This window comes from Triticum urartu, chromosome 5A, assembly GCF_056163025.1.
Source record: "Triticum urartu cultivar PI428250 chromosome 5A, HENAU_Tu73, whole genome shotgun sequence".
Lineage (NCBI taxonomy): Eukaryota > Viridiplantae > Streptophyta > Magnoliopsida > Poales > Poaceae > Triticum > Triticum urartu.
In genome coordinates, this window is record NC_141877.1 from 143,552,621 (window position 1) to 143,561,795 (window position 9,175).

Below are 9,175 nucleotides of genomic sequence, written 5' to 3' on the forward strand. Positions count from 1 at the left end.
TGGAAATACAATGGTTAGCGCACACAAAGTGTCCATCATAGAAGAATGAGTCTGTTCGGCAAGATTGTTCATGACAAAGCGCATGAAGCTTATGAAGATGATATAGAATGATATGCAAAGCATTCATGGGAGCAAAAGCATTCATTATGCATACAAATGTATTGTGAATATGATCAATGCAACCACGGTGCAAAATGATGTCATAATGGGATGGTTTATCAAAAACATGAACATGGTAATGGGTGCTCAAAATGAGTATGTGATCATGCAATTGATGATGGGCAATATGATCATGATGTATGAATATGCCATCAAGAAAGATCACAACAAATTTGCTAAGAAAATGCACGAGCTCATATATCATGGATGACATGGGAATACAAGATGCAACAAGGCAATCATAATATGAGTCAATCCATGCATAAGATGCAAATTTGTCATGAGTGTGAGATGTCCAATGAGCATGACATGTGTGAGCACAATCAACAAATATGGAGGTGTTGGTGTACCAATGCTCGATGTCGTGGCATGCGTGGAGGTTCGAAGGTGCTTCCAATAAGTCCGAGCGCTCCTCAATGTGAAGGTCCATAGAGCCAATCTTCAATGTCGCTCCTCCGTTCGCGAGATGTACCATGTAGACAACAAAAAGGAAACAACAATGAAAGAGTGACCCATCCAATATGCATATTTGAGGATGGCTCAAAGGGAAGGAGTTCACCTTTAGGAGATTCTCGCAAATGTTGGTGTTGCACATCGTGTATGCCTTCACATGACCAAATTGTCTCATGACGGTATCGCCTTGTGAATCCTTTAAAATGAAAGAACATGACAAACACTCGAAAAAACAAATGATGTTAGCGGAGATGCAAAACCTATCATTCGTGTGGTAAAATACCCAACAAGTGGATGCATCATGCTCATCATAAGAAAGGACAAGGGAGCATTTCATAGTATGGAGGCATATGATGCGAGAACAACCAAATACAATAGGTTCAATCAAACAAGAATGCATCACAAGTAATATGTCCAAGTCTCCAAGATCAATAAGCATAGATGCAACAATTGGAGGCAAGCGACAATGAACAAGATGTATCATGTGAGAGGCATGAATATATATGTCATCAACCCAAGAAAGCGAGTAAGAATGGAACATGGGTGATGCGACAAAGCAAGCAATCTTAGTGATCAAGTCAAGCAAGCTAGTAGTACGAAGATGCAACGTACTAGAAGGAATCATGGCAAGCATGTCATGTGTGCAAATAGTGGGCATGAATAATGCACGAGACATATCACAAGCATGAAGGCAAGATATGAGCAAAATATCATCAATGTATTGATGAGAGGCCATATGTGAATAGTAATGGGACATCATGACTCTCCCAACACAACAAGCAACAATAGCATGAGGCACACGATAAACATGGCAATAGCAACAAGGATCTCCACCAAGCATGCAAATACACATAGGAGTAGCATAATGGTGAATCATGGGTAGATGCAAGCAAGGGTCACAATTGCATGGCAAAGGCATAGAAGCAAGCATAGCATGCAAAGTGAACATGGTAAAATGAGCATGAAGCGACAAGCGGTATATAGCCCATAGCCGTGTGAGAGCCAAGTGAGAGAGATGCATGTAGTCGTTGCGCGAAGAGAGCGGTGGGAAGGATAGTTCACGGGATCCCAAGTCATCTTTGCTCTCAAGAGCTCGTTTCCTCAACTCTTGGGATTGAGAGGTAGACGAGTATACGTGAGTACCTACACAAAACAACGACAAAGGGAAAATTGTGTGTGCATGGTATATGTACACATCATCCATCAGGATGCACACGTGCTTGTGTTGGTTAGCACAAAATATCCAATGCTCAAATAAATGAGATGCGTGATATAGAAACATGTCATCCATCATGAGAGGTTTGTTATTATGTATAACATAATGGAGACTCAAATTGTGTAATGCATCACAAGAAATGTGTAGAGCATTGTTATTCATAGAATGCATATGGTGCAAGCAATTATGAGAATCATGCAAAGTATGGAATGCATCAAAATCTCCTAATATGTATGAGGAAACTATGGGGTCTCCTCATGATCATTAGTGGAAACATCACATGGAGAATATTGACAACATTCAAAACAATGCATAGTTGGAACGTTGTGATCATGGCATGGCATAGTAGATGAATTGCGCAAATCATGTAAAGGAAGCATGGCAATGTCATCACATGAAAAACAAAAGATAATGACCATCATCTCGTCATCTATGCCATAAATGCAAATGGGATTTATTTGAATGGGGCATGCATAGCTACTATGTTGAGATTGAAATGATGTGATATGGGAGATCTCACTCATAGCATGTGACAAGTTTAAAGGATTATCAAACATGATGTGACCAATAGAATTTTCACATGATATCCTATGTAGCATAACATCACAACTAGGCAACTCGACATGCTCGTCATCATATTCATTATAAATAGGTAAGTCATGACATGAGGGAGTCGCACTAGCATGAAGCATGGAAATAGGTGTGTCAACATCATGCAAGTAATCATTCGTAAAATAGTCCACTAGTGGGACAAGAGAAGCACCATCACCTATGTTACCTTTGGAGCATCGCTCATGTGTTGTAGGTGAGGTGTCGAAGACCGAGTTGTGGTCATCTTCATCTTGGTGGAACCATGTGGGGGGTGCATTGTCGTCCACCATGGCCATCGTTGTCTCCATTGAAGGTATGGACTCGTCGAGGGTAGGCACCTCGTCATGTAGGAGACCTAGCACCAAAGAGGAAAACACAATCGGAGTAGAGGTTAGGTCGTTATAAATCATAGTGGCCTCACATGCCATGTCAACTACCTCACTCACTAAGTGTTGTGGCTCACTCACTCCCTCTTGGATGCTCTCACTCATATGGTTGGTGGAGTCACTCAAATGGCTCTCAACCTCACATAGGATGTGTGGCATGCTCTCAAGTGTGGGGCTAGTGGTGGTCACACTCATCCTCTCATAGAAAATGATCTCAATGTCACGTATGATGGAGTCACTCATGTCACTCATGTGGTGGTGGATCTCCTCACATGGAAATTGGGGCATCTCGTCATATGTGGGTGTCGGAGAGATGTAGGTGCAAATGTCTCCATGCTCAATCATGTCGTAGTCTTAGCCATGGATGAAAGCCGAAGATGGCACATCATCACTCTCCTCTAAGACCAAAGATAAGGTCTCATGTGCGGTCTCGTAGCTTGACTCGGAGTATGAGTCCAATATGGGCGTTGTCTTCATGTTGTTGAAGAGGTTCATGCTCGTCGCCGTGGTCGAAGGGGATGGCCCAAACTCGACCGTCTTGTCGCCGTCTTGTTGTAGAAGGCCCATATGATGTGGCACCTCATAGCTCGTTTCCATGACCGAAGGGAATTTCCCATCCTGGCCATCTTCCTTGAGGTGCTTCCAAAGATGAAAGTGTCGCCCTCACTTGTAGGTGGTCGCCTTGTACTTGATGATGTCAATGTAGGCGAACTCACGGGAAGTAGGCGAAGATGCCGTCCATCCAAAGGCGAATATGCCTTAATAGCACTTGGCGAAGATGCCGAAGTGGTTGGTGTAGCCGTAGCTCAGTCTTGGTGGTGCTTGTCTCGCGGTCTTCTCTTGTGGTCATGAAGTTTGGACTTGGCGTGAAGTAGGGCTTGTTGGGACTTGTGCATTTGCGCTTGGTGAGCATCGTCATGATGATGTTGGCGTTGTCACACTTGAGCTCGTGGTAGATGTCGTTGTGACGCCCCCGATTTAATCGTACACTAGTCATACACGCAAACGTGTACGATCAAGATCAGGGACTCACGGGAAGATATCACAACACAACTCTACAAATAAAATAAGTCATACAAGCATCATATTACAAGCCAGGGGCCTCGAGGGCTCGAATACAAGAGCTCGATCATAGACGAGTCAGCGGAAGCAACAATATCTGAGTACAGACATAAGTTAAACAAGTTTGCCTTAAGAAGGCTAGCACAAACTGGGATACAGATCGAAAGAGGCGCAGGCCTCCTGCCTGGGATCCTCCTAACTACTCCTGGTCATCGTCAGCGGGCATCACGTAGTAGTAGGCACCTCCGGTGTAGTAGGAGTCGTCGTCGAAGGTGGCGTCTGGCTCCTGGGCTCCAACATCTGGTTGTGACAACCAGGTAGAAGGGATAGGGGGAAAAGAGGGAGAAAGCAACCGTGAGTACTCATCCAAAGTACTCACAAGCAAGAAGCTACACTACATATGCATGGGTATCAAATGGAATAAGGGTATCATATGTGGACTGAACTGCAGAATGCCAGAATAAGAGGGGGATAACTAATCCTGTCGAAGACTATGCTTCTGGCAGCCTCCGTCTTGCAGCATGTAGAAGAGAGTAGACTGAAGTCCTCCAAGTAGCATCGCATAGCATAACCCTAACCGCTGATCCTCCCCTCGTCGCCCTGTGAGAGAGCGATCACCGGTTGTATCTGGCACTTGGAAGGGTGTGTTTTATTAAGTATCTGGTTCTAGTTGTCATAAGGTCAAGGTACAACTCCAAGTCGTCCTGTTACCGAAGATCACGGCTATTCGAATAGATTAACTTCCCTGCAGGGGTGCACCACATACCCCAACACGCTCGATCCCATTTGGCCGGACACACTTTCCTGGGTCATGCCCGGCATCGGAAGATCAACACGTCGCAGCCCCACCTAGACCAACAGAGAGGTCAGCACGCCGGTCTAAACCTAAGCGCCCAGGGGTCTGGGCCCATCGCCCTTAGCACACCTGCACGTTGCGTGGGCGGCCGGAAGCAGACCTAGCCTAGTGGCGTTCCAGTCCAATCCAGCGCGCGCCGCTCCGTCGCTGACGTCAAGAAGGCTTCGGCTGATACCACGACGCCGGGATACCCATAACTACTCCCGCGTAGATGGTTAGTGCTATAGACCAAATGGCCAGACTCAGATCAAATACCCAGATCTCGTTAAGCGTGTTAAGTATCCGCGAACGCCGACCAGGGCCAGGCCCACCTCTCTCCTAGGTGGTCGGAACCTGCCCTGTCGCTCCGCCTCAAAGATCCACACAGAGGGCCGTTGGGACAAAGGTCCTTTCAGCCCCCAATCCGTGAATCACTCGCGGGTGCTCCTCAAGCCGACCCGTCTTTAGCCACCATATGTATCCTGTAGAAAGTATAGTATATACCCGTGATCAACTCCCGTGTGATCACGGCCCGATAGTATAGCATGGCAGACGGACAAGGATGTAGGGCCACTGATGATAAACTAGCATCCTATACTAAGCATTAGGATTGCAGGTAAAGGTAACAACAGTAGTAGCAAGGACAGGCTATGCATCAGTATGGGATTAACGGGAAGCAGTAACATGCAACACTACTCTAATGCAAGCAGTATAGAGAAGAGTAGGCGATATCTGGTGATCAAAGGGGGGGCTTGCCTGGTTGCTCTGGCAAGAGAGAGGGATCGTCAACTCCGTAGTCGTACTGGGTAGCAGCGGCGTCGGTCTCGGTGTCTAGAGAGAGAAGAGGGGGAAGAAACAATAAATATAATGCAAGCATATGCATAGTGATGCATGACATGACAAGCTACGGCGTTAGAGGTGCCCTAACGCGGTAGTAGGTGATACCGGTGAAGGGGGATAACATCCGGGAAAGTATCCCCGGGGTTTCGCGTTTTCGGACCGGTGAACCGGAGGGGGAAAGTTGCGAGTTTGATAGGTTAGGGATGCGTGGCGGACGAACGGGCTGCGTATCCGGGTTCGTTTCGTCGTTCTGAGCAACTTTCATGTACAAAGTTTTTTCATCTGAGCTACGGTTTATTTTCTATTAATTTTAAAAGATTTAAATCATTTTCAGGATTTATTTAATTAATTTAATACAACATTATCCAGAACAGTGCATGCTGACGTCAGCATGACATCAGCATGACATCAGCAGTCAACAGGGGTGTTGACTAGTCAAACTGACGTGTGGGTCCCGTTCGTCATTGACTGATTAGGCTAATTAGCAGTTAATTAAGTTAACTACTGTTTAATTAAACTAATTAGTGTTTAATTAAACTAATTAGTTAGTTAGGTTAATCTAATTATGATTAATTAACTTAATTAATCCCTTAATTAGTTAATTAATTGAATTATTATTATTTATTTAATTATTTTATTATTATTATTTTTTTCTCTTTTTTTTAATAAAACGTTCCAGGGTGGGGCCCCTTGTCATAGGCCCCTAGGCCTAACGGGTGCATGGGCGCACGGGTGCCCGATCCGGATGGAGCCCCAGTGGGCGCGGGCGCTGGAAGTGGCCGACGGCTCGGCAGTGGCCCGTGGGGCTGGAGGCGGGGCAGCACGGTGGAGCGGTGGCAGCGAGGCCGGGCCGCGGCGACTACGGGAATCCAGGGGGGGCACCGGACACAGCCGCGCGGGGCGACGGCCACGGCGCGAGCGGGCAGGGGTGGTCGCGGTGAGCGCACGGAGAGCGCGGGGTTGCGGGCGCGACGAGTGGGATGGCGAGGCGTGCACGAGGCGCACGCGCGCGGTGGCCGCGGCGACGAGCGCCGGGCGCGCGCGGTGGTGCGTCGAGCAGGGGAGGCCGGTGCGGGTGGCGACGGGGAGACGTGCAGAGCGGGCGCAAAGAGGAAGAGGAGGCCGTGGCCTCACCGGCGTTGCAGAGACGAGGGTCGGCGAGGCTCGGTGGAGCCTTTGGGGAGGAGGACGGGGAGGACGGCAACGTAGAGGGGGCGGTCCGGCGAAGGCGTGGCGGTTCCAGCGAGGGGCGCCAGCCTGGTGGCGGGGACGGGAGGCGCCCGCCGAGGTGGGCAGCGGGGCGCTGCCCCGATCCAGTCGAGGGAGGTGAGAGGAGGGGCGCGGAGGAGTCCGGGAGGGGCGGCGGCCTTAGCGGAGCGGCGGCGAGGGGGCGATCCAGGCGGCGTGGGGCGGCGTGGCGGCGGACGAGGGCAAGGTGGAGGCGATGGGTGGCGGCGTCGGGCGGGAGGTTCGTTCCCCCCGATCCGATCTGGATCGGGGAGGAGGGGGAAGAGCGACTGGGGAGGGGGCGAGTGGGGGGAGTGGGTGACTAGGGGAGGGGGTTAGGGTTGAGGGGTGAGGGGCCATATAGGCCAGGCGCGGGGTGGGCCGGTTGGGGCCAGTTGGGCTGGCCAGCAGCTGGGCCGGCCTGGCTAACAGCTGGGCCAGTTGGCCCAGTGGGGGGGGGTTCTTTTATATTTTTTTTGTTCTGTTTGTTTTCTGTTTTTGTATTTTCGTTTCTTTTAGGTTTTGTTTTATAAAAATATAAATACAACTCCTAAATTAATGTTATAACTTATTCTACTACCCTAAAAAGTTTGACACCTAAATAAAATAGTTTGCATTATTGTAATTTTTTTAAAGGCATTTAATCAATTGTCATAGCTGCTGTTTTAATTACTTTAGAACCCTTAAACATTTTATAAAAGTGTGGTTTCTCCACTAGTATTATCCATGATTTATTTGACACATTTTGGACATTTTAAATTCTAACGTTTGAAAACCTTTATTGTTTGCCTGATTTTGAATTTGAATTTGAATCGGCTTGAACCAACTCGAGTTTATCAACAGTAACCGAGGTGACGTGGCACCATTAGCAGAGGTTTACTGTAGCTTAATTATCCGGGCGTCACAATTCTCCTCCACTACAAGAAATCTCGTCCCGAGATTTAAGAGGGAAGTAAAGGGGGAAGGTTCGGGTTACGAAATTCTAGGGAGTGTTCTTGGTCTCGGTTGTTCTTCTCGAAGAGGTTGATCCATTACATTGATGCTTCATTCCTCTGCTGCGGGTAATCATGAGGAAGTCGGCATCCTTTCTTCGGGAACTCCATCGTACTTACGAACAGGTAAGGGGCAGGTTGATAACGGTAGGATGCTATAAGGGGTAATCATCTGGGGTTATCCCATGAATGATCACATGACTATCTCTCGAGTTGAACAAATGAAACACATCGAGATCAAGGTAAGATGGTACCATAAGAAGTTTCAAGCGGATAGACAATCGTTCGATGCCCGTTACAGGGCGTGAAAGCGGTTCAAAGCAATCGGGAATAAGTATTGCGTCTTATACCAGAATAGATCAACAGGCAGGAGGCCCGTGAATTACATACAAAGTCAAGCACGAGGAATAACTTTGACAACAGGGTGTACAGGAGAGTCAGGTTTCGATCCTGGGACCTGTGGGTTATGGGCCCACCATGTGGGTTAAAATAAGGATGGGCGTTGACACCTTGCATGGTCATGATAGCAAGGCATGTCAGAGGATCAGCCTATCAGTTATGTCGGCAACAACATCGGTACCAAGGGCGAGGGACGAAGAGAACCATTTTCCCGCTCGTTGAACGAGGCGGGCCAATAGGCAAGGTTCTCGTCCATCGGTGGCTACCGAAATGTCATCAACAATAGTAACAGGGTCTTGCTGACTGAATTGTACACCGAGGTGTTTACATAAGCAGGAGAATATTACCGCTTAGATCATATAGATCACAAGAAAGCTTAACAATACAACGGGAAGGAAAATGTGATTATCAGGTTTAACAGAAGAATGGAAAGGAAAATGTGTTTTAAACACATAATTCAGGGATATATCCCTCCCAAGGACCAGCAGAGCATGATATCCGTGGCAGGATATCATGTAGAAAACCCTTTAAGTCAGGGGAGAGGAATTTCATAACATTACCCATACAACGGTGTTTGGATAATGGTTAAAGAAAACTTAGCATTGAGCTTTCAATGCTCTTATTGAAAATCGGAGTACCACAGACATGCCTCGAGATAGCATGGACATGGTCAACAGGTGAAGATCAGACTTTGGAAACACAAAGGATCCATCAGGAATAACTTATAGAATAAGTCTTACAATTTCCTCATGGAAGAATGGATAACCTTACCGAAAAGGAATCTATAACCATAGGGCCTCCGGCCAGGGGTGCTAGGCATGTCATCACCTTAGTAGGTTATATAAAGACCAATGTTATGACTCTTGGAAAAGGTTCCAACCATCATATCTGACCGAGATTCAGATCTGATTGGTGTCAGGATAACTCAGACTCAGGATGCCTGAGAAGAAAGGTGCAACACAAATTGCCGAGATGACATTGTAAGATTCTCGGGAATTGAACTATGGAAGCGAGT